General features: G+C 40.8%; 1 protein-coding gene across 1 annotated transcript in view; it reads right to left on the reverse strand.

Annotated features, from left to right (window-relative positions):
* Positions 1 to 26,522, reverse strand: part of SORBS1 (sorbin and SH3 domain containing 1) — a 136,255-nt gene that overhangs the window by 96,605 nt on the left and 13,128 nt on the right. The window contains exon 2 of the mRNA XM_026055855.1: positions 22,194 to 22,242. The gene's annotated coding sequence lies outside the window, so the exon portion shown is untranslated. The remainder of the gene's footprint in view (positions 1 to 22,193; positions 22,243 to 26,522) is intronic.

Genomic DNA, 26,522 nt, shown 5'->3' on the forward strand with positions numbered 1-26,522 from the left:
TCTCCTCCTATATTAGACAGCACATTTGAAAGGTTTATTCCCAAGTACTGTGAAGAAAAATTTCTATCAAGTTGTCCAGAGTAAGTACCAAGAAAGAGTTAATACCCCGGCTGCAAGGTCAAGGCCTAGTTTTGCTGCGACCCAAGAAGCTGCCGTGCTGGCATTAACACAGTCCCTTTGCTTTCCCAACCTGCCCTGTCCTTGTGAGCTGGCAAAAGGCTGAAGCTGGCCAGAGTCCCTGTTACCAAATGCTGCCCAAAGCAGAGAACTCGTTACTCATCACAAGGACTAAGAGCTAGGTTGGGAGGAGGAGAAGAGAATAAATGGCATGAAAAGCAACTGATAGCCACTCCTCCGATACTCAGAGTTGTTACAGCAGAGGCTCTTACCCGGCACACAGCCAGCGAGCACAGACAGTCACTTACAGGAATATGGAAGCAGATTATGGCTGGTTTTGTGTCCCAATCTACAGGGGACAGCTCCAATATCCAAACTTCCCCCTTGGAAATACGTTCCACATTAACTCATGGAGGACCATAAGAAATTATTTTTGGGAAAAAAAAAATCAGCATAGGATTTGCCAAAGGATTCCGTTCTGGACAAACCCTACTCACCACTGTTAGTGGCAAAACTCTCCTTCCTGTCAGTGGCAGCCAAGTTAGGGCAGTAGTGTTAGAAGTCCTACCTTTAGGCATGATGGATATTGCCATTGCCAAAGTTTTCAACATTTTAAAATTAAATTTTGTTAAACYTCAGCTGTGGTCTTGTTTTATCTGCTGTTAGAGTTCGATTCCCACTGTAACTGAAAAATCTGCTGGAGGAGTCTGCTGAAAGAGTTTCCACTGAGTAATGCAAAAGGTACTTGGACACTGCCTGCAAAATCAGCCAGCACATCAGCTCCCCTATGGTGACTGAAGTGTTCCACCAGCTACAAAACAGAAACATGCAACCAGACCAGTGCTCCCATCCAGGCACTTCGAATGCACACAGCAATGCAACAAAAGAATGCTGAAATCAAGCAACCTGGGGAAAAGCACAATCTTCTGGAAAGAGGTTCTGTGTTGTTGTTTTTTTTAAGGGGGCAGGGGGAGAAGAGATTTCCCTAAGTCTGAACCCCCCTTGAGCCAGAGAGCCAGATCCTCAGTTAAACAAATCACTGCTGCTCAGGGAAACTGCAGTTTGCATAGTTTTGATGTGTCAAGCGACACCTCAGTCTGCCCTGTTTCCCAGACCTGACAGCAGAGGCTTTTCAGGGTGACATGAGAGGGGAATAGCAAGAACAAGATGGGTATGTGCCCAAAGCACAGAAGTGCCTATGGTCCACTTTTTTACTGGTGTTTCTTGAGGCTGCTCTATTCATGTCAAGGGCTGATGCAACCCCTGACAGTGCTATGGTTGTGCAGAATCAAGCTATCTAGCTCCTTTTCTCTTTCTCTGACCAACAGCTAGTAACCTGGCTCTTCTTAAAGGGGACAGATACAGGCCACACTCATTCAAACCACATTCCTGAGGAGAAAGGACCAGTACCAAGAGTGAAAGAGGAGGTGAGAAACAAGAGAAAATTCCCTGTTGCACAAAATGACAAGGAATTCARGGATCCAAGCCAAGCAGGATCCAGCAAGACACATCCATGCGTATAGCTCTGAGCCCAGGTAATGCCACCTAGTCACAACTAACCCCCTGTAGATGCGGACATCAGCTCAGCATGCTGTTATTTTCAGATTAATTTTTGACACTGCACAGCATAGTGTCCTCACACAATCACCAAGCAGGCAGCACAGCTTCCAGTACCCCCACAGTCGGCAACGGCAAACACTCTCCGAGCGGTCTCACACCTGAACAGGACAGGAGGGCAGCCAACTCCCACACGCAGCTCTGAGCTCAAGAACTGGGCTTGCCAATCCAAAGAAACATGAGTTTCACATTGTTTTCAAGGTAAAAACAGAAAGAGTCTGACCCTGCTTGACTTAATCATGCTGTTTATACAACACCCTATGCTTTGGGCACTGAGCTGCAAAATCAAAGCAAGTACAATGGCAATGAAAACAATCAAACACATCAGCAGTGTGGGACCAGCTTTACAGTTGAAAAGCAAAAGGCTGAAAAGAAAAAAAAACAAACAGAATATTCAAAGGCCAGATCTACAAAGATCCAAAGGCCAGATCTACAGCTGTTTAGAAAACAAAAACTTTAAGCAGCTCTTTAAGACTAGCAAGATAATATTATTTTGCTATTGTCCACATAAGAACAGGCAACCCCCCTTTACCAAGGAGTCTAAATGGACAAGATGGATGAAGGGGAAACAGATGCATGGAAGAGAAGTGATTTGACCCCAATCACATAACACCATGAACAGTGCCAGGAAAAAACAAACAAATAAACAAACAAAAAAAACTATAGTTCCTAGCACAACGCTCTTTCACTGGTCTATACTGCCTCTAAGGCTGGAAACAGACACCCGCCTTTTGGATCTAGCTGGAAAGACTGAAGATGTTTCCACTGCAAACTGCTTGTCGCTGTCCCATCTGCTGGAGGTTACCTCTCCCCACAGCTCTGGTAGGAGAAGCCTCCATGTCAGCACTCCACAATCTGCAGAAGGCAGAATCTACCAAGTTAAATWAAGCAGCCAGTGAAGACAGTTTAAGTTGATCCAACTCAAGCTTTTCTTGATGCTGATCAGAGTGTGCTTGCATACACTTTTCAGGAGGCAAAACTACAAGCAAAGTTGTAACCACCAATATTGGTGCAGCAACAAGCAGTGAGGTAGAAGGGAGGAAGAGGGCAACATCTTCAACCAGAGCATTGTTTGCTAAATTGATGYTTATTCTTGGTCTCAGATTCTTGAACTCTGAAAGTCATAATACTGGTGGCTCAGATAAGAAATTTTTACAAGATCTATTGATTGCTTTTCTCATCTGAGCCATTCTAGATTAATAAATATCGCATACAACACCACCACCACCATCCTCAGTTGATACAGCAAAGGTGAGCAACATTTTTGCTGATTACAAGTAATAATAATTCTACTGAGAATCAGTCTGTTAATGATAAGCCATCTCTAATGTTATTGGCTGTCAACTTCTGGATAGTTTTATTAGATTTTTCTCAAACAACAAGCTGTTCTTATGTGATCTATATGGACTGCTTAGAAACAGATGGCCAGCCAGAGTGTTCAGTCTGTGTCTATGGCCTGGAATGACCCACAGAATATTGCTTTCTGTCTATAGGAAGAGTAAAGAGAACAGTAATACTATTACTAACCCACATGCAAGACCAAATCCTGCTCTCTGACAAAAGCATGTGATTCCTAGTAATGTCAATGAATGATGCAGAAGTATATTCCAGGACAGACCTTGATCTCTTTAAATTGTTTTACATTTTCTCCAGTATAAAAATGAACTCTTCTTATTGATAGACCTTTCATCTTAGTGAGCTTATGTAAGCCATTATCTTTGCTCACCCACAGCTCAACAAACATGACCTATATAGTATGTGATCTCCAAACACAAACTCCTTACATTGACTACTTGGGATTCAAGTGTGTTGAGAAAACACCGTCAGCACAATAACAGATTAGCTCAAGCCTCATTCACAGATTTGGCTGCCACCAAAATCCCTCTTTCAGGTTTGTTCAGCCCATGCTTGAGTATCCGCTTTCACCTGTCCAAATGAGTCAGCAAGATCCACCTGCCTCTTCCCCAGCGCCGTCAGAGCCCCATCTTCCAGGGCCAGCAGGGCCAGCCGGGTACAAAGGGCCCTGCTCTGCTTGGGTGCGGCAGTCTTTCCGGTTCGGGCTATAGCAGGTGCACTTTGCCATGCAAAGAGATACTGCTCAGAAGCAGCTAATATATACTAGTAAAGGATATGATAATGTGGCCACCCCAACAAACAGGCATGCAAAAAGCTGAAAGTAGAGGTTCATATAGGTTAGTGGCAGCTCTCAGTCTAATGTAGTCAGAGTTTAAGAACATATCTGCACATAAAGGGAGAGGAGAAGGGGATATACACGGAGAAAATACAGCACTGCTCTTCAAGGAACTTTTAATTGATCAGAAAACAGCATTAGAACAAGTTAAACTAGATGWGAATAAACTCATGAGTCTACATCCTAGCTCCAGGACTCTTCTGCATCTCCAGCTCAAATCTCAGAATTCTTGTGGACAGAAATATACAGAAAACAAGCATACGCCACCCCCCCCCAAAAAAAAAAAAAGAAAAAAAGAAAAAAAGAACAAAGTCATGGTATATCTTCATGGCAGCCAGAGAAACAAGCTTGCACATCAACACTGATCCACCCTCAAATTTGGTCCTCAAGATGTAATTTCAGTAATATACAGCTGCTTACCCCTATAATCCATTGCTTACCTCTTGAAAGGAAAAAAGAGTCAGCAACATGTAGAGGGTGAGCAGAAAGAACAACACTGCAGTGACTCCAGAGCTTAAGACACATTCTCACTTTGTCTCCATTTTCCATTAGCTAACATTGTCAGCTCCACAGAGGTGACATATGACTTACCCCAGAGTAATACTATCCAAATACAGAGGTTACTCTTGACTGACCCCAACCCTAGTGAGATTAGAATCAACCCCTCCCTTTCCCACCTCTTTCAGCACTTCTATATTTAACTGCAGATTAACTCATTTCCTCTTGCCCCATGTGAGATTAAAGTGCACCAAGTCCAGTCAGCTCAGGCAGAGCCTCAATGCATCCTCATGTAAACCACCACTCATTACATTTATTAAAGCATGTCAAAGAGGATAATGAGTCATGCTCTTCATACTCACAAAACTAAATACTTGCTTCTCAAGAAGCAAAACTGGCAGGCTGCCCATGGCCCCAAAATAGTAAGAGATACCTCCAATTCTAATCTTCCCTTGTCTGTTACATAAATCTTAAAGACATAAGAAGCGCTTCTACTTACAAACACGTTTGAATGAAATGTGGGTCAGTGACCAAGGCAAAGGGTCAAATACATAGCAACTTGGCCTCAAGGCACTGTGTTAATTACACTTCTCTACTTGGAAACACAATAGCCCCTCATACCACAGAGAGAAAAAGAGTGCAACAAAATCTTACTGAGGTCACGCTGCTTTTGGTTCSTAAAGGCCAAGTCTATAAAATTGCCCATGAAAAAAAAAAAGAAAAAAAAGGAAGAGCAGGAGAGGGGGAGAGAGAGAACACAATGAATGATATCCCCACAACAACGTGCAGCATCACTCAGCCTAAAGAGCTGGGCACTCCAGGTGAAAATGCTGCAGTTAGACTGCGATTCTCTGCCCACTCCTACCTGGGAGCACAGGAAAACTGGCAGTAAGGAAGAGCTATTTCCCTTGGGAAGGGGAACGGCAGCCACAGCTCTGAGGGGTGCAAGAATCCTGCCTTCTTTGTATTGCAGCATTGCTACATTCTGGCTCCAGCCTTAATCAACACCTGGTRTTTCTGTGGAAGGCAACAAGTGACTTTTGCTCTCACAGCCCCCCTTTGAATCTCAACAACACTGCACAAGGAAGACAATATTTCTATTCCTACCTGATCTCCCTGCAGATCATTTAAAGACCTAAGGGATAAGATCTTTATCACAGCTTGAGACAAAACAGTTGCTGTAAATAAGGCTGGGACTTTAAATCCTGTCAGATGATTTTATTCCATGGTGAATATAATTTTTCATAGCTAACAACTATGGTAATGAATTTTATCTCAATGAACACAGAAAGGGTGAACCATGCAAAATTCAGAACAGGAATAAATTTCATGTCTTAGATTTTGTACCAATTTTCCTTTCAGTTGAAGTACAAGCACTTATGGCCTCATCTCCATAATACTAAAAGCTCTCTTATTCTAACACTTCAAGAAAAGAGGCCCCCCTTAATTTTAAGCAGCTCTGAGAATGGCCCTCAATTCTTGCCATGAATAATAGAAATATCAATGCGGACAGCAAGTGGGGAAACACGCATAAGAGCCGCTGGCAAAGCTTCAGCAGAACAGCTGGAATACGTTGTCAATTCCCCTTACTGTATCTTCCAACTGCACTGCCTGGCAAAGGGGACTATTAAAGGAAAGAAAGTGCTTGCAACAAGCTTATGACACATCTCAAAGGCAATAGCAGTCTCGCTGTTTTTCAAGAAGCTATGGAATGACAAACAGATGGAAATGAGAAGAGGAACAGTGCAATGTCGTAAAAAGGGTTCTTCTGTAGATTGCAGGAGCAATGGTGTATGTCAGGCTGATGCACTGCTGCCAGAGCAGATTCTGTCTGATCTAATACAGTGACCATGTTGCCATGAATGAAATCACAACATGCTGGACAAAGAGACACAACTGTTATGATTTGGTGCTGCTGTGCGTATACCAGAAGAAGATGGATCGCACACCAAAATACAGAGAACAAAGGTAAAGCAGTGAATTTCACCAAGAACAGAAAGATCTATCTGCAGATATCAATAAATGCTAAAGTGGTGGTGATTTTCTTTCAGCCCAGGCATTCTCTGAGGGTCATAAATAGATTGCAATGATTCACGAACATTCGCTACTTATTTAAGAGTAGATGTAGGGCTGAAGGCGCCCCGAAATCTTTTTTTCTGGCAATATAAGGTCACTGGATAAAATTTATGGCAAGCTTATGACACACCTCAAAATCAATAGCAGGCTTTCAGTGATTTGAGAAGCTGCAGAATGACAAACTGATGAAAATGAGAAAAGGAACAGTGCACTGCATGGGGTCACTACTGGATCACAGAAAAGCTAATACAAATATAGTCTGTATGAGCTGTGCAACTGATATGAAATGTCCCTCTGCTTTTTCTGTGCAGAAGTTCCATCTTGGGATGAAACTGCAAGTGCGTCTCAGGGAAGCAATTCATATTGTAAGCTTCCATCCAGGTGTGTGCATGTGCTTACACACAGTTACATACCTGTGCTTGTGCATGTGTCTCTTTTTGCACTAAGACTTAATAAGAGTTCTTTTTTTCTTTGTTATTCTCCTAATTCAGAAGTTGGTCTCAGATGCTGAAAAAACACATTGTGTTCTTGGCAAAACAAAGGGCAAATGCTAAAGGTCTAGACCAGGACTACAGGAAAAGAAAAATGCTTCCTGTTCTAAAGAACAAATTCATGTTTCATATTTCTTTAAACCTCATGCTGTTTTGATGTCTTTATACAGAATAGAATGAAAGAAAACTGATTGTAATCACTCTGAGAAAAATTCTCATGAGATTCCCTGCCAACTCCATATCTTATGCTTGAATCCTGCAAGTGACAAAAGTAGCTGACAAAGTTACATCAGGTATGATTGCAGTTACAGTAATGGTAAGAGATCCTTAAAACAGGTGAAACCAACTCCCCAAGAAACTTCTCCCGCTCAGGAGGCTTTTCTAGCAGTTTAAAGATGACCAAATACAGCTCTCAGAGAATGAGTGTCTGGCCAGAGCATGCTGGGTCACAGCAACTGCATACTGCAGGTAAGGTACTGCTCAAGGACGCTGAAGGGGGAACGCAGGCAGCTGTCTCAAGGCTGCTGTGATTGCCACTGGACCATGTAGCACCCTGTCTAAGTCCAGAATAAGGGCAACACAAACACTACGCAAAACATAATCCCTGCCTGTCTCAAGCACAGGAAGGGAGTAATGGAAAATTAAGCCACCTACAACAACGGCAGGAGCAGCCCTGGTCCAGGTACATGGAAGCTGTTGGAGACCTGGGTGCCACACCATTCCCTGGTCTGCAATCTGCTGTGTTGTCTCCAGAGGAGCAGCAGAAAAAACAGTAGACTCTTAGAGCAGCCAACCAGAAAATCTGACTCGCTAACCAATATATAATTAAATAATACCAAGAAACCTTGAAAGGTTAGAGAGAAAAGTCAAATTAATGTTTAAGAGACAAAAAAAAAATGGCAAACAAATGTTGAGGTTACAAGGAAAGATTAGACGAATATTTAACTGGAAAAGATAGAAGCAAAGGGGAAAAGATGATTGATTTCAGAGCTACAAGTGAAATAATGAATGAGTAACTCTGAAGCAGGACTGGGATGTGCTGATTTATCCTACTCCATGCTATAAAAAGGCAATAAATGTAATAGGAGGACATTATTTTATTAAAAAATAAATAAAAATAATGTGGCATAAAAATCAGCCTGAGGAATTTATCACCACAGGGCAAGGAGGAGGAAGGTTCTGTAGGATGCTAATAGCTGCACTGGATTTTAAAAAGGATTAGACAATTATATTAACATAAATAATACCTACAGCTGGGAGAGCTACATGAAGAATTACAAGGATAATCAGCCCCAAGGCATTCTTCTCTCTGCCATCTGCAGCTCTGCACTTGCACCTTCAGGCAGGGTCTGCCTTTTCTGAGTCATAGTTTGAATTACAGAAGCTATAAAATTCCCATTTGGCCCTTAAATGGTCTTGTGTGTGAAGGGTGTTCAAACTCTGGGGGAGCACTGATTCAAGTTCTCTTCTCTCAAAAGGTTCAGGCTGTGCCAATGCCAGTGGGAAAGCCTACAGTTTTGTCTGGTACAACCACTGCTATTTCTATTCCTTTAGTGAGCCGGAAAGCTAATGAGCACAGCAGCAAGTTGCTTACTTTAAATCAGCAATCTTTCTCCCTGAGGGTCTACCCCAACTATGACTCAGTCCACTCCCACGAATGAAGATGAGGACTGAATAACTCTATCTTTGGTCTTCCTACTCATACTTCCATGAAGTGCACAAACTCTGACAGAGATTCATTTCTCATGAAGACAGGACAATAAGCCATTTTATCAAAGTCTTGGTGCTAAAATCCCCGCCCAAACTTTGAACATTCCTTGTTTTAATAATTGAAAGAGTTCCAAAATGTTATTGTAAAAAAAMCCCAAACAAACAAACAAACAAACCACTGAAGTCTTCTCACATAGCTCTAGCCACGTAATAACATTCAGTCTTTAACCAAAGAATCTCCCAGGGGGATTCTCTAAGCTTGAATCTCTCCAGAATTGCCCACAATCAATTACGAAGCTGCTCAAAACCGTACAAAGTCTCCCAGTCAGTTTGGAACAGGCAGAGTGCAAAATGCCATCTCCCAGTCTGATACAGCCCTGGGCACTGCAAACCTAGTACGGTATTGTCAGCTCTTACAATGTGCGATGTCTACATGAAGTCTGAGCTGACGGAAACAGAAGATTGCACAAGAATCTCAGCTCTCATCTAAAATAAAGACACCCCCCTCAAAAAACAAACAAACCAACCAACCAGTGAGTTACTGACCCTCACAGTATGTAGAAACTCGAAGACCAGAATGGATCAGAAACCAGAAGGCAAATAAAAGAACTACTAACCTGTATTCTTAACATGACAAACAAAAGCCCCTCATGATTCTTTAAGTGAAATCTCTTAATTTGGGGGGGGGGTGAGGGGATGCAAAGGGGGGCATAATGATTCAGGAAAATTTGAAGCGGCAGTAGTCTGAATATATAGCATATGACTTTATACCATCCTCCAGGCATGCTGTCTTGGCAAGCACAGATCCTATTTTAATGCAAAGGCATATAGTAGCAAAAGACAGGAGAAGGGAGAGTCATAAAGCAAGAAGCTGAAATACTGCCAAGTAGAATGATTTTCAAAATACTCAGCCACATTTCTGAGAAGGCGCTTCGGTGGCTGCCCGGGCGCTCCGCGTGCTGAGGCAGGGCAACGCCGGCTCTGCCGGCTGCGCTCGGTTTAGGAACCCCAGCAAGGCTCAGTCCCTTCTGGCTGTGCATGCAGAGACCAGAGCAACTGGTGCCTCACAGCACCACCAAGCTCCACCTGGGGTTGAGCATAGCTAAAAAAGAGCCAAACCTGGACAAACTCAGAAATTTCATGCAGTCTCTTAGCACTGAGACCTAACAAGTCCAGCAATCCCAAAGCTCAAGAAAGGGAGAGGTAAATTTGGCAGGTGACATTGTTTTCCCATCTGTTTTTCATGCGCGTATTTGACAGGAAGTTGTGCCCTTTCCTCCCGATGCAAGGAAAGTGTGCCGTTGTTTAAGCCATAATTTGAGAAACACAAAAACAGAACGTATTGAGCTCGGTGACAAGGCGGCAGAGCAGTCAAGGAAGCTGCTCTCCTTGGGTCCAGCTCCCTTTGCAGTGCACAGCAGCAGGCACGAAACAGAATTTTATCCAATCTCCCAGGAGGGTTTCACTCCATGTGAGCCTAGAGGTCACTACAGAAGTTGCGAGTCAAATGTAGACTAAATACAGCAGGCCAGTTCAGCAATGCCAACTCTTGCATTTTGACTGCAACTCCTACAATAGCTGGGGGTTTTCATAAAATCTGAGCTGCTGTTAACTCATGCAGTAACCAGGAATCTTAGATTTCAATTAAAGAAAAAAAATAGCCTGGGAATGTCTACACACCACAGTGCAGGGCTATGCAGAGACACATGTGCAAGCCCCAAGCTAGCTGCTAGGTATCTATGGTAATGTTGCACCCCAGGACACAAGACAGACTTCCCCTGCTCCCCAGGTGAGATCAATTAAACATTCATGTGGGTATTTCTACTGCAGATACACACTAGGCCTAGGCAGTGTTTACTTCTCGCATTCCTAAAGACTTCCCTTGCGAGGCCCTATTGCCTTTGAAGGCGCAGGCTGTCAGCATCCCCCTCCACAGCTGACAACTGCCTGCACCTCCCGGAAAAGTGAGCACTGTCCTCCCACCGCAGGGGAGCACTGAAACAGCTCCATCTCTTTCCAGGGTAGATGTAACCATCCTTAATTTTTTTTTAAAGAACTTTTTGCCCGTGGTCACAGTTCTACCACGAGTCTTCCTGTTAAATCCTCGCTTCTCGGAACCATGCGAGTATATAAGAACCTCAGCTTTGCTTATGGCTACAGAAAAAAAAAGCTTAAAAAAACATATCAAAGGCTGAAAAAAATCCAACAAACCAAACAACAACACAGAAAACACCTGCCCCACCCACCCATATGGCATAGAAAGATTATGGTATACTTTTTAAAAACTTAATTACTTCATGACAAATTAACCATGACAATCTCATTATTCCACTGAAGGTGCTGCTATTCATTGGGATTCTATCAAAATGCAATGGCAGATACATTTCATAGCTAAATACCCCATGGGATGTGAGATATAATGGTAACCCAAACAAGACTGAAGCACAGCTGTTCAGGTTGTACAGGATGTCTCGCATCTATAGGAAGAGCACTATAAAGACAACATCAGTACTTCCTCATCCTGCACCAGTGCACTGGTCCCCCAAATTTTAGAGGTATCGCTTGTGAATGTGAAAGGGTAGTACAATAGCATGTCCCACATATCTTTTCACCTACTCAGAGATATCATTCACCAGAATAGATGCTATCTGTGAGCCCGAACAATTAAACTTTTCATGTATTTCCTATGAGAAATTATTAAGTATTCATGTCTGTGAATCAGCCAAGTTTTGACTAGTCTCCTCTTGTTTACAGCTTTGCATAAAATGCAAGCCATCAATCAAGTTGTTTTTCAATTTCTCTAAGGACACTAAACTTTCAGGACTAATCCTATAAACTAGATTCTCTGGGCTTTCATAGCTTCCCTAATATGGTCATTAAACAATCTGAGAGATGAGGACACCTCACAAATATTCAAATGAACTATAAACTCTTCAGACTTATTAAAAAAAAGAAGTCAGAGACAAAAGATATGGCAGATTACAAATTGGAGCCAACAGACAGCTATGCCATATGCTTGACAAAAGCAGCAAAGATGTCTAGGATAGCTCAGACAGAACAGTCAAATATGGTCGGAGAATTTCAAAAGGGAGGAAGGATATTGTTGTAGGGCTGACTAAGACAAAATTATCCAGTACCCTTGTGATTTGTAAAATGGTTCTGAGATGACATTGCTCCTTTTTTTCCATTTTTAAAACAAGAAAATATATTAAAACCTGTGAGAAGCACTTGTGAATCTAACTTAGCTGGCATTAAATGTCCAGATCAAACTCAGCTCGTTTCTTACTCAGTGCTGCATGTAATTCTAGCTGCTCTTTCTGATGTCTTTGCAAACATTTATATACTTAATCCAAGACAAAATTTTCAATCTGAGAGAGTGCTGACATTTACAAGGCCACAGCTTGGTTAGAGAATTCTTTATTACCCCCATGCCAGATATTGGCAGATGCTCTTCTCCTTCAGACTTAGGGATGGAAATTTATACCCGATGCGACTCTTTTGACTTCTTGGAACTTCACAGGCTAGACAAAAGTCAGTGCTGTACAGAAACAAGTATGCTAATGCAAAAAGGATGAACTCTCTTCTCATCTTCTTTACCCATGCATCACACCTGCATCCTTCTAATCAAGGGAGGGAATTTAGCAGAAATTTCCCATATAAGCAGCTTGCTTGCCCTAGATAAGCACCTGATAAACAGAGTCTGGCCATGAATTCAAAAGTGGAGAACGCTTTGGCTCAAGTAGACAACGTGCTTTGGATAGTAAATGCTGAAAAGACCTTTTGTCCATGACTTGACAGCAAAAGTGACCATTTTTCAGAAGACCGGTAACTCAGCTGCTTCCTACTTGGCCTGTAAAATGATGAGAAATGCTTTTCTCCTTCCATCCATTCAAGCAATAAAGAGCTTGGCTTTATTATAACACAGCTGGACTAGTTATAATGCTGCTGAGCCAAAATATTTTCAACAGGTTATTCAAACATGATCAGTTTTGTCCTAAAAAGAGCAAGGTACTTACTTGTCTTGGGGTTTACTAACTAAACTCTTTCACAGATGTTCAAACACTAACAAAGACATGCAATATCCATTAGCTAAGCTGCTAAGATCTTGGGAGCATCCATTGCATTGTATTCCTATTCTCAACAAATGTAAGTCAGCATTGTTCTGCACATTCCTTTCAATCAGGGCAAACAGAGCTGCTCTCAGCATGACAGGATGGCAATGAGTTAGGTAGATATCCCCATTCCAAAGATCAGGATCAAAAGACATGCAGCATTACAGACCTAGTTCTTTGCTACTCCTTTGCTTAAATCTGCAAGACATGTAAGCAGTGACAGTGACTGCTTAATTGTCATACAACCATTTGTATTATGTTTTCATGACTATCATATTTTAGTCATGAAATATGTTCAAACCTTAGAAGGAAAACTATTTCATTCTAAACTCTCCATGGCTCACATATGGTATACAAGCTCCCAGCTGTGTTAAGCGCCAAAAGAAGCTAAATAAACCTTCATAGTAATTATTAACATTTTCTCCCAATTTCCCACTTTTATTGGATCAGTCACTTTAAAAACTGTGGTTTTTCAACTAGGGCTCAATAGGGCAGGTCTAAGGAGGTGCTTTAATAGTAAAAATAACTATGTACTACTTTGACAGCCAAGGTACCTCCGTACCATGGAACTGACTACATTAGTGGTCTCTGCCTAATGAGCTTTATATTCTTCACTCCAGAGTCACTCACATAATGGGAGAATGCTTGAGCCAGGCCCACAGCTTTCTACAGCCCCTTTGAGCCAGCTATTACCACACCTCTTTGGCTTGTCAATGATGAAATGATGATGAACTTCAGGACTTGAACCTGCATACCCTGTGGTAAAACATCTGTTGATTTCAAGGGAAAAAGTAGCACATCCCCAAGGCTTCGTTGCAGCAAAGCTTTATGTGTAAGTGGATTCTTGAGCCCCAAGTAAAAGGCAATAAAGATAAAGCTCTTTGCTTAACAGGAATGAAGTTCTGGGCTCTTAAAAAGGGAGGGAACAGATGAAGGGAAAGGAAGTCCGCCGAGATGCTGACATGAAGAAGTATGACCCGTAACCAACATTACTGTGCTTATGTTAGTACAACTATATCCATGCACTGGGATCCTGCTATTTCTTTTTAGAGAATGAGAGGTGGAGTGAGCTCTATCCAGAAGGTGCAGTTTTTCCATAACTCGCATTTATGATATATACACATTTCTATCACAGTATACTAGTGACACATTCTTCATGTGGACCTGGCCTGCATTCTTGTACAAATTAATCACCTCTTGCTTTGCTGTCAGGAAGTTATGTAGGAAAAAGTCAAGAGGAATGCTGCATGCACTCAGTGAAGAGGTGGGTGACTAAACATGTTTTACTGCAGTTTAGGTTACATATCTGAGAGTGTTTGTCTCAACTGTACAGAATGGGATCTTCTGTAGAAAACACTGACTGATTCGCAGAGATCACTGATAAGTGTGTTTCCTGGAAGGAGACAGAATTCTGAAATGGAAGGAAAATCCACTCTAGTAGCTTCTGTGAACCAAATTTGGACATATACTGACTTGTTTTATTTTCATCATTTGCATAATTTATGAGAAAGTATTCAGCAGTCCTATGATGCTAACAGCTCATTCCCAAAGCCCAAATAAGTAAAAGGAAAAATTCTGACTAACAACTTTCAGAAGCTGTATACAAGATGATACAACAGATTTGACATCGGTAACTAAATAATGTCTGCAATTAATTAGCTTGCAGTGTTTGAGATGTTTCCTATAACAGCTTTAAGGAAAGAAGCAAGGCCTGAATTGTTGATGTTTTATCATCATGCATAGCTAAATTGTATTACAAATTAGAGACCTTGCAATCAGCAGAAAAGGAGCCCAGGCCCCAACCACATCAGGAGGTTCCAATAGCACTCTGCATCAGACAAAACACTACATGAACTCTTCTGCAACAGGAGCCTAAACTCACATTCATCTCCTGATGAACTCCATCTTTCCACTGTGTCACACAGAGACCTGTCCTAAGGGCTCAGTTCAGAGGTAGGTCTATCATCACCACAGGATGGCCTCAAGCACACAGGAGACAAGGCATCTCCTTAGGGATCTCACAGCTCTTCCAGTCTCCATTTGCCTTTTGAAGCTCTGCGCTTTGCTAGCCCCAGAGTTCCTTCTTAGCCCAGACTGAGTAGGATGTATTTCACATCTTAGCTAAAGTAAATCACGCAAGCGCTTTGCATACTTGGCAAGCAACATCCTTCCCCAACCTCTTCTATAATCAGATGCTAAGTCATGCTATTCTACTGACTCAACTGCTAGAAATCAGAACAGCACTTTCTATAAAGCCCACATTGCTGTAAGACCTTAGTTAGAGGGGTTAAAGATTGCGGTTTTAATCTACAGAGGATGATACAAAGTCAAACTGCCTCACCCTAAGGTCCTTTTGGGGGGGTACCAATGCCCCTAAAAGAGCAGTTTGTCACATACCCTAGTATAAGCCATCCTTCATTTTTGGCTCCTGTGCACAGAAAACAAAGGATTTCTTCTGTGGGCCAGAGGCAGCCGTGTCTCGCATCAAGTTGGCTTCGATCAGCATTCTTTAGGAAGCAGAAGGCAAAAGTCAGTACAGCACTGTTGTTTATTGAACATGGTATGTTATAGCACATCTTGTAACACACATGATAATTGCCCAGAGCTGCAGAGAGGCATTGTTTGATTATGAATTGTTAGTGACAGGCGACAGCACTGCTGGCAATTAGTCCAAATTGCCATGCAAAATGTCAGCAGCAGCCTATTGCCAGATACAGACCTGTTAGGAGAATAACTGTGAGGGCAGAATTCATTGTTACCTTCAGGGCTGGCTGCCAGTACCAAATGGCAGGGCTAGGCTGCTGCAGGCCCCAAATCCTGTCCACCATAGGAGCTTCTGGACATCTTAATAGGTTTGCCAAAACAAGGAGAGTTAGCAATTCAAACCCCTGTCTCTCTCTTGCATCAACAAGTCACTTGTATTTTAAACACTGCTAACAGAACTTACTGACTATGCAGAAGGGTGATCAACACTCAGGAAAGCAGCCTTGCTTCTGTCAATGCCAGCATGATAAGTAAGGCGAAGAGGAAACAGAATGAAAATATTTAAGCCTTATTTAGTCTCAGTAAAACCTTGGGTAGTTCAACCTGATTTGCTGCCAACCCACTGCATCTGGATTTGGTTTCTGATGAAAGTATCTACAGAAACAAATAAAGTGATACAATCCAGTCCTAAATAATGAGCAAAGCTTAGAAATAGTCTGTCATGGCAAATGGAAACTATGCTGTTACAAACAGCAAGAACTTGTCCTGTGATGCACTAAGAGAACTGCTATCAGTACTAAAGCCCTGGTACTCTCTTAATAAAGAGAAGTATGAGGGAAATGATAATGTTGCATTTCAATCAGAACAAAAATTATACATTTCTATAGCATGTCATCTCAACAGCTTAATAGCAACTCTAAGCTGAGGGGCCCCTATTACTGTGACTATGTGAGTGTTGCCCCACTGTTGACAGAGAACTAAAGCACAGCAGGATGCGATTTATCTAAAGTCCCAAAGGAAGTCACAAGCAGTCTGAGCCTACAGTGTAATTGTTTGCCAGTAGACTCCTGGAATAACAAGAGGAATCCTTAATAATACAGCAAGCTCTCTCCAGACTCTGTTTCTCTAAATAACCCATACAATTTCAGGCTTCATGTCTACAATCAAGATATTAAGAGTTAATTAATATGCTTATACAGTGAAGTGTCGACACCCTTCAACAGACATGCTCCAGAAATGTGCCTAGAGAAGTGTATAAACAACATAATGAAGAAATTGGATGACTCAGAGGAGAACAGCTCTCTATATAATACCACTCCACTAGAACATTAGCTTGAAACTAGTCCAGGAGTGAACAGAAGTCACCACCATGTCATAACTATCTGTTGGACTGTGCAAAACAAGTTAGCTGCCCAGTGCCTTATGAAAAGAAACTCTTGTCTCACAGGCATGAAAGCACCTTCTGTCCAAACTGACCCCACATTGGTGTAGACGTGAGGGACTGAAAGACGAAGACAACTTCACGGCTCAGGTCATGTCAGAGTGAAGAGCTCAGATGGCAGAATGGTATTTGACATTACCGCTACTCATGGTACACCAGGCTCATGACTCAAGGATTCAATATCCCTGGCAATCAAACCAACATTTTTCACCAATCCAAAAGGAGAAGAAATACACCGGCAGTATTTTATTACAACTCTTTTCTTGCACCCTTAGCAAAATGAATACACACAAAATTTCAGTCCTTATGCCAGAGTGAAAAATCAGGTCTCTATGTAAAATTTGTTAAGGAATCCCAGGCACAGCGTGGATTCCAGCAAGTCCACTTTTCAAAGAAACCACAAAAATAGGACTTATCCCTGCAACTATTTAACTCTGTGCATATGATCACTTTCACTAAAATAAACAAAATTATGTATTAACATCACTTTAAGCATGTAAACAATTGCAAGACTTTGGCTTTAGAGAGATGGATTCTGAAGCAGCAAACAAGTTGTGTAAGTGACTATGAACTTTGCTAGACAACAGTTTAACTTCATACCTAACGTCCTGTGGATACTTACATTCTTTGCTAGAACAGAGCCACATTTACATTATGTATCTTCAGTTTTCATCTTCACACAGATCTGTAATTTTTCATTTCAAACTAAATAGTATTTAGTGAAGACAAAGACCACTAGGTAAGTCTAGAAAGTTTTTTCCACCCTCTATGTTAAGACACGCAGGTAAAAAAAACTAATTTGTACAGCAACCTGTTAATTAACATGTTCTTTTAAGCACTGGTGTTGTTGGCACAACACCTTAAACAATAGACTCAGCATCAGATCTTTTAGATGCTATTGCAATATAAATATTAAATTCAGTAACTATACTAACCTCATGGGATGGCCCTCTCTATAATAAGAATATTTGTGGGATAGTTCTAGAGCCACATAGAATACAGTAATACAGTGATAAGAGTACTACAGACCTCAGAGACACAAATTCAGAACAGCTTTTCACAATAATTCTGTGAAGTGTTCAGAGCAGAACTGTCTATTTCTCATTAAAAACTTTACAAACACAAAAAGGTGAAATCCCATTCAGATCTAAATAACCACTAAATGCACCATGCACCTGAAGTATTTATAGCTCGAAACTCTCAGTTTTTCGATTTTCAGAAGTTTTAGATCTTGCTGACAGCTGCAGGTTTAATTATCTCTTTATGGCCCTCTATTTTCTATTTTCCATCAACATCAGCTATTTGGTGCTTTCTAGCAATGAGAATCTCCCACAGAAAGGTTGCAAAGTTTGGCTTGCAAACCAGCACACACATAGAGGGGCTTCGTAAAACATAATCCTCACTCAAGATTAGAAACAATGGCATTGCTAATTGTTAACATGAACATTTCCACTTGCACAAATATGAAGGATAAATAATAGTAACATGATCCACTTCACCTAACCGGAGATAACTAAACACTAGGCATTTAGAGTTAACTCTGCAGTCAACTGAGAGTGACAGGGGCTTCAAGAGAACAAGTCCACTTGTCCTGAGGTATGTCAGAGAGAATGAATCACCATATGGCAGGGCTTTTCTTTCTCTACCCACTATAGAAAGAGCCTGAAAATCTAGTTTTTACATGAAGGAGGAGTGGGATTTACCTCACCTTAGCAAATACAGCTATCAACCCTCTGTCAAAATCTCAGCTGGTAATAATTAATGCTAACTAGAGCCCAACATACAGGCAGGAGCCCCTGTTTGCAGGACTTCTCTCATGCGTTGCTACATGCAGATGTTAAATCCTTTACAAAACGGATGAAAGCAACCAGAATAGAACAGACATGGAGATTTCCTCCCCTCTCCCCCCAGGACAGCAAACATGCAGGTAGGTAGTGTCAGCTGTGGTTTTTAAAACTGTGGTTTGTGTTCTGGCATAGACATTGCTTGGATCCAACCACAAATACCAAAGCTGAAGGTGTCAATTGCAGATTGTAAATGTGGTTGTTCTTAAAAGATAGACAAGGCTATGATGGAATACTTAGGATCCCATGATATTAAGATTACTAATAAAATGCCAGATGGCACAGTTCAGTGGTGAAAGTGTTAGGCTGGAACACTAAAGCACTGAAATAGCAATTTCATAACACAGTCACGCTTTCACCTTCCCAAAGGTGCCATGCAGGTTGCGTGGCCGAGCGTTCAAATGAGACTCTAAAATCCAGGCAACCCTCTCTACTCTGACACAAATGAGGTCAGGGCCTTTTTCATAAAAAAAAGGGTTTGGGTCTAGATCCCTCAGAAGAAATCTGCACCCTGAGACCTAAAGACAGTGGATTCATGTCTCGTGTTCTCTGATACCACCTCTGTGGAACACTGGGGGATCTGAACCACCGTATCAACTATAAAATGCTGTAGCTGATAAAATGTAACGCAACTAAATGAGATGCTTAATATATGCTGCATTGGACATCGGGGTAGTAAGGAGTTCTCTCAGCTGGAGTAACTCGGAGATCTACACAGTTACTGGAAAAGTGCTGATTTATTCAATTCCAGCCTGCTTTACTATTCCTGTGTTGACAAACCACAGTGATCTTTTCTAATTGTAAGTCAGCTTGCATTCCAGAAATAGTCAATATTATTAGCTATATTTAATAATCTGTTCTGGCAGGTCCTGTTCATTCCAATGTTAACAGAGATAAAATACACCACAAAGAAGGAAATATAGATTAAGTCCATGAAAGATTTATGTACATTATTGATTGTGTAAATTCAGAGACAGCACTAGGGAATGGAAATGGAATGAGATGTTTCCTCAAGCTACATTTCAGATTATTATTATTTTTGTACCATATTAATTTATTTAAGGAGAAGGCAGGGCTGGAGGCATATTTCTCCTGTGACTCAAGATAACCCATCACTTCCACAGAATAGCCATGTGGCATTCTTTATTGAGGATCTGATTTTTGCAATGTCATATACAATTCCATGAGCCTTTCCATGAGCAATTCCATGAACAGCAAGGCATTTACCCATGTAAGCAGGGATTTCTCTTGCAAGCAAGCGTTTGCAGGATCAGGCGTCTGTTAGTACATGTTTGTAGGGCAATCTGGGTTTATATTAAATTGACACTTAATATAGCAGTCTCTTAATTTATCTAACAACTGTCTCAGATCATGTATCAAGAACACCCTAAAATATATCTTTTATTTACTTCTGCTAGCACTTTAATACAAATTGAGAGAGGTTATCCTGAGCTACAGGGTGTGGTATTAATTTGAGCTTTAGCATGTCAACAGGAGAAGAAAAGGCAGTTCATTTTGGTCCATTATCAATCCGCAAAATACGTGTTATTTAGAAGAGAGTGATCCTCATATCCTTGTGAACTTTAGCAAGGATCTGTTACAAAATGCCATGAGCAATTGATAGATAGTTGTAGTGTTGTGACAGAAAGAAATTGGCTCTGATTAACAGTCTTGTGATCTACAGCAGAGTTAACACAGGACAAAACAACCTCCCATAACAATGCAGCCCTGCACATCAGAAGTCTACACCACACATAGGGCTCAAATTCATAATCAGTACATTATTTTTCTGCATAAAACTAAATTACTTGATTTTGGGGCTCTTCCTCAGAGAGATATAAAATACCTTACAAGTCTTTCACTCATTAGCTAACAAATTCGGTCAAGTTAATGATGAGAGCTGGCATTCACATAGTACTGGACATCTTCAAATGGCTGTGCAAACATTAATTAAGCTTTGCTGCAGTTGTATGAGGTATCTATCAGGCCTATTTTAACAACTGGGAAATGAAGATGCACAAGATGAATTTTTTAAAAGGCTGCTGTGTTTATTTAATTTTTCTTCCATTGAAGTCAATGGAAGAACTGCCAGGGCCAGATCTGCATTTGCGTGGAGCCGCTTTATATCACTTTGGCAGCACAAAAAGACTAGTTTTAAGGATCTTTACCTTGCCAAGCAGTGTAATGAAGCCTTAGTGGAAAGAAGAATTAGGCCTCCATCAGCTTGCACCGGAACAGATTTACATAAGTGATGTACGCTTTTGAAAATCCTACCCATAGTGGCTAGATGATTTGACTAATATGACACAAGAGGTTAGTGGCACAAACAGCATGATAACTCAGTTTGTTTGACATTAGCAAGCACTAGTCCAAATCACCTGCTTTGAATATTTCTTGCTTGGAGGAAAGCTCAGTCTAAATTTTAAATTATTCTAGAGGATATTTTAAAAATATAAGCATGAAGATGCAAAAACTTAATGGACAGCAAGAGCTCTTATAGTTCTGCTGCCCGTCCATTACCAACCTGCTCAACAGCAAGTGCTGTCTGCGCGAAGCTATTGTAAGGGGAGAACCAGATGAATCGGCAATTGGGGTACACTGTAAAAAGTCAATGATGCTAGCCAAGTTATTTCATCGGTATGAGTAAAAGACAGACACAGAGAGGAAAAGGCTGAAGGAAAGGTGTAGAAATCTGACTTCAGAAAAGGATCCTGCTACAACAATGGGCCCGGATGGTGGTTTGGGCTAGATGTGAACACACTGCATTCACTGTATACATGGACTACTTATTTTCATCAGCTTCCAGCACCATTAAGATTGAGAGATGCCATGTGTGTGAATATACATATACGACTAGAGAGGACTGAAACGCTGTTTTAAGAAAACCACCCAAGTTTGTTTAAAACCCTATCGGTTCAGTAAGTTATTCCCTCCATCCTCCCCCTCCGCCCCCGATCAGTGGCTACACTTTAACCATGTATGGAAGAGATTTTAGAGGTCTGAGTCATTAAAATCTACAGAGAATTGAAGAACTTGGCAAATATGAAAGCAAAGCATTTTAAATAGCTCTGAGACAGCCTGCTCCCCCTTGCTACTGAGGATGTGATAAATGAGTTAGCATTTATGTGTAGGAGCTGATGATTTGAGGTTTTGGATAAGTCTATAAACTTTAATTACATGCAGTGTGCCCCAAATCAGTTCAAATACAAATTATCATGCCAAAAACTGTGGGAAACCTTTTGATCTTACTAAAAAAAGAAGAAACCAAAGTTTTAACGTAGTAGGCTTGTGCGTTATCTGTAGACAAACTTCCTGCCAAATATTCTTGTCTGTGCCAAAGACTATGGTATTTTTGGATAGTTTCTTATTTACAACCCTTCAGTGTGCATGAAACAGCAATATTTTGCCATTTTTAGGAGTAGTTGATCACATGAAAAAAACTAACAAAATTTAAAGTTACAATCTCTTCTTCCAGCACATGCCTTATTGGAGAGAAGATTACAGCAGGCTTGCTCTTCCCTATAAAAAGCAGATATTTTGGAATAAAGAACACTGAGGAAAGATCCAGGATATAGGAAATGTGTGGAAGCTTATATAAGAACACGATGTTACCTGTAAGCATGTGGGACTTACAAGGGTGAATATCTTGCTCTTGGTAATACTGTAACATACAAATATAATTAGGAGATATCAGGTTTTGAGGTTTTTTAGAAAAGACGTTTATCCATAGATCTACCAGATTTGCTTCTATGCAAAACAGACTTGCTGGCAATATTCAACTTTCAAACCTTTTAGGATGCTCCCAGTCAAAGTGTTGCTAAGAGAATGCAATTCAGCATGTTTCCTCCCTAATGATAATTCAGTGGGGTTCATCTCAAAAAGGTCATTGAGGAACTGCGATTCAGGAAACCTGAGCTTTATTCCCAGACCAGCCCTGGCCTTCTGTAATCATTGCACTACACTAAGCCTCAGTTTTCTCAATTYAAAAATGGGAGTAATACCATCGGTCTATTTTTCAAGCACTCTAAAATTGACTGATACTATACAAGAGCTACCTACTTTTATCTGTGCGTTAGGTACTCAGCCCCTCCATCCCAAAAATGATAGGATTTTGACATTTATTTGCTGTATGACACTGGAAAATGTCAGCCAATATTCACACCAGTTTGATCCCAACAGCATTTTTCAAGAACACAGCTCTCACTTACTGTTGCGTCAATCCAGAGTAATTGCTTTCAAATGCAGTTACTACAAATTTCAGTTGTATTGGTGTAAATCCTAATTATCATCCTCATCATGGAACCTGATCCATGTCAGTTTTTGCAGACAGAAAGAGTGTCTTCATCTGACCAATTGCAAAAATTTGGGATGAGTAACTCAGACGTAAAGACAGGCCCAAAGTGATTCCTAGCACTGCTTAATTTCCAAAAACATCACTAATAATTACTTTACTTCTAGGAATCCCATTTTCCCCCTCAAACCTTTCTCTGATACACAACAYGAAAAAGTTGGGAAGGGAAATATTGAGTACAGGGAAAGCAAAATCCACCTACACCTTTTAATTATTTCATGGCTAACAATCTTTCTATGCATACTATCCACAAGAAAGCATTTACAGACAAGTAGTACTCTATTCTTCATAAGGTATACTAATTTCATATAATCTTTAAAGAACCACTCACACATCATGCAGAAAATCCTATGTTTAAACAATATTCCCTACAAATATTTTCCTGTTTCACCTCCTCTCCTTTTTGATTAAGGAAGACTCAAATTTGCCATTTACCTATTTCTTCAACTTTTTTTTTTTTTTTTGGCAACATCACAATCAGCAATAATGAAAATGATTAATATGTCAGACAGAAGATATTGGGACACTGAGTGAGAATGAAGACTCTGAAGAGGTATCTGACAGTGAGCTGCAAAACAGCTTTGAGTGCCAAAAGCTTCTCGTAGCCTGGCAAGATGATAAGTAAACAAAACAGAAATAGGCTTCGGGGTTCATTCTCTGTGAAAATTTAGTAGGTCCTTTAAGAGTCTTGGGAGCTCTGAATGTATAATTGTTGGAAATCAGAAACTAATCAACTCAGTTGCTGTATGGGATTTCTGAAATGACGGGACATCCCCAAGTTATCTGCTTTTGGCTCTGGGGAATCTTTAGTGCATACAGATGGAGCCAGCAGATTTTAATGGAATCTAAAAATAATTTATAAAACTTAAAACATATTCATGTGCTAGACATCACTGCAGTCTGCCTAGTAGGGGACATTCAACACAAATCTATGCTTGCCTCCATTCAGAGGTTACCAGAACTTAAAATCAAAAATGAGGAGAGAGACAGAAGAAAAAAAAAAAGATACACACAAAGATCTCCACTTTTATGGATTTTTAGAAATAAAGTGAAGTAAAACTGACACGCTGTATTTGACAGATGTGACTCTTTCCTAATAAAGTTTTCAGTAGATCCTTAAGTACTTCAGCAAGTGCTTTACATGTGATTAAACAAAGGTGATGCAATTACCTGAAATAATCTGTTTCCATATTTCAGTACTTCTACTACAGCAGTATCTAATGGTACAGATAAACACACCTAGCACATTAGGGCCAGGATTTAAGGGTCTAGTCCCTACCAGAGTAGCTCAAAACCTACACAGACAAAATGAACAAATGAAGTATTATTACATTCACAAGTATGAAAATTTGATGTAGATAGACTAACTAACATGCCAAAGATCACATAGAGCCTGTATAGCAGAGTTAGGTATTAAACTTACTCCTCCTAGTAAGCCCCAGTTCAGTGCAAAAACTAAATTTCATCTGTCACAGGGCAGGCTGGACTTTCAAGGTTGTTGTGCCCACCTATGTCTGTGACTAGTTGTTTGTATCTCTCTTGCTGGCCATGGCCTGATGGCTGGGCAGGAAGGTAAATTATCATACAACAGTGGCACAGAGGGGATTTTTCCTATAAGGAGAGACCATTCAGTCATCTCCAAAGAGTCTTACAGAAGTCTCTCCTGTAGACTAGATAGGAAGCTTGCTACTGGGCTGTTTAAAAGTTATTAAACAACCACATGGTGGGAAAAGATGTTGGAAATAACAAAAAGAAGTCTACAAAAAGAGGCCTAGAGTCTACAGTTGGACTACTCCAGATTTCCTGTCCAAAAGGACTTGGGAGGAAAGAGCCAAGAACTGCTGTCTCAAGAAAAAAACTGAATGGACTTGCAAGAGCTTTTCTGGGGCAGTCTGAAAACCCTTACAAACATGAGGATGATTCAGGAAGGAGCCTTTTTTTTTTAATTGTTCCTCTAAACAGACTGCTTCTGTTAGACTGTTTGCCTTGGGAAGTTGTGGAATAGCAAACTATCTCTAGCAAATCATTTGGAAAAACTAAACAGGAAACTGAGGCAGAGCGCTCATTCTGTTCAGTCTCCTGAGGTCAGGCAATGATAGGTATCTCTGGTCACTGATGGGAGAACGGGAAAGGCTCTCCAGGGCATGCTTGACATGGCCCTGAGGAGCAGGACTCCTCCTCACTTGGAAGCAGCAGCAGGTAGGCATTTATTTACAACAATATATAACATAGTTCAAGCCTTTTAGAGTGGCTATTACCTAAAGAAATACTAAAATTGAGGTCAGTGCTGAGAAAGAGACAAGGTTATAATCTTCAGCTATCACCCAAGTGTACCTAAATTAAAAATGTGCTATTTAGATGGTCTTGGAGTTATTCTAACTTTTAGCTGGCGTAATTAAAGCTTGGCTTTCCCAAACAAAAAACTCCAAGCTATGAGCCTGTCTCTAAATTAGAATGAAAACCACACTAACTGCAGTTTTCATTTCTCAAATCAAAGCCCACAGAAGAATTTTAGTAGCTGACAGCAGTTGTTGGGCTGCTCTATGCAACACATGGCCACCTATGGCTGTAAGAATGCTCAAATGCCGTACTTGTGCTCTCCTTTGGAGAAGTACAGGCCACTACTGCCATGCAAAATTAGGTGAGGTGAGGTGAATAGTACTAGAACAGACACAGGTGGCTGCCAGAGTAGCATAAAACCGGAAAATGATACTGAAGATCCAGAACCACAATACCTGTCTGAAAGTCCAAGTGTCTGCATACTTACAGAGACTAGAATTTTTAAAATGAAAGGAATTATCCTATATTTATGCCAGTGTAACCATGGGAAGAATCTAGCCTTAAGTCTCTGAAAATATTTTAAGTCTACTACTAACAATTGAATTAAATCATCAAGTTGGAGTCTGGCGTTAGGCGATTCCAGTTGCAGCAGAGAAGTCCAGAACCACACCCAAACGTTAAGCGTCTAAGGCTTAATGTCAGTCTTGATTTTCTATTAAATTAAGACGGTAATTTCAGCCCCAAATTATTAGTTATCAAGAAAACTTGAAGCTGAGCCCATCTTATTCCCCAGTTAGTCAATTATTTCTTAACTTGAACTTGCAGTTAGTGACTGGGCACCTCTTTTACTTTTGTTTTGGGATGTTCATATGGGGAAATTCAACAATCAGAGGTCCCTATCTGAGAACGGAATCAATCAGGAATGCAGTTCCAACAGAAAGTATTTCAACAGACCATAGAAGAGAGAGAGAGAGAGAGAAGGAAGAAAGAAAACCCTGCTACAAGAATAGTCCAGCAAAATGCAACTGTAGAGCATTTGGGCTGCTTTCCAGTACTCTAGAGGGAATTCTGCTATTTGCTGAGTTTAGTGAATGTAATCTAGTGCCGAAGGAAAACCAGCAAAAAAAGCACTGCCGCTTTCACCATTTTCTCAGTTCTGCTTAGTATGAGACAGCACACAAAGGACAGAGAAATTATTATATTACTGTGAAAGCAGACAGAAACTTGCAAAACAGATGTGCTCAGCACAAATAAGAGGGACTGATTAGACATCAAAAAAAACCTATACAACCAGGGTAAAAAAAAAAAAA

The sequence above is a fragment of the Apteryx rowi genome, unplaced genomic scaffold (assembly GCF_003343035.1).
Source record: "Apteryx rowi isolate R43461 unplaced genomic scaffold, aptRow1 scaffold_126, whole genome shotgun sequence".
NCBI classification, from domain to species: domain Eukaryota; kingdom Metazoa; phylum Chordata; class Aves; order Apterygiformes; family Apterygidae; genus Apteryx; species Apteryx rowi.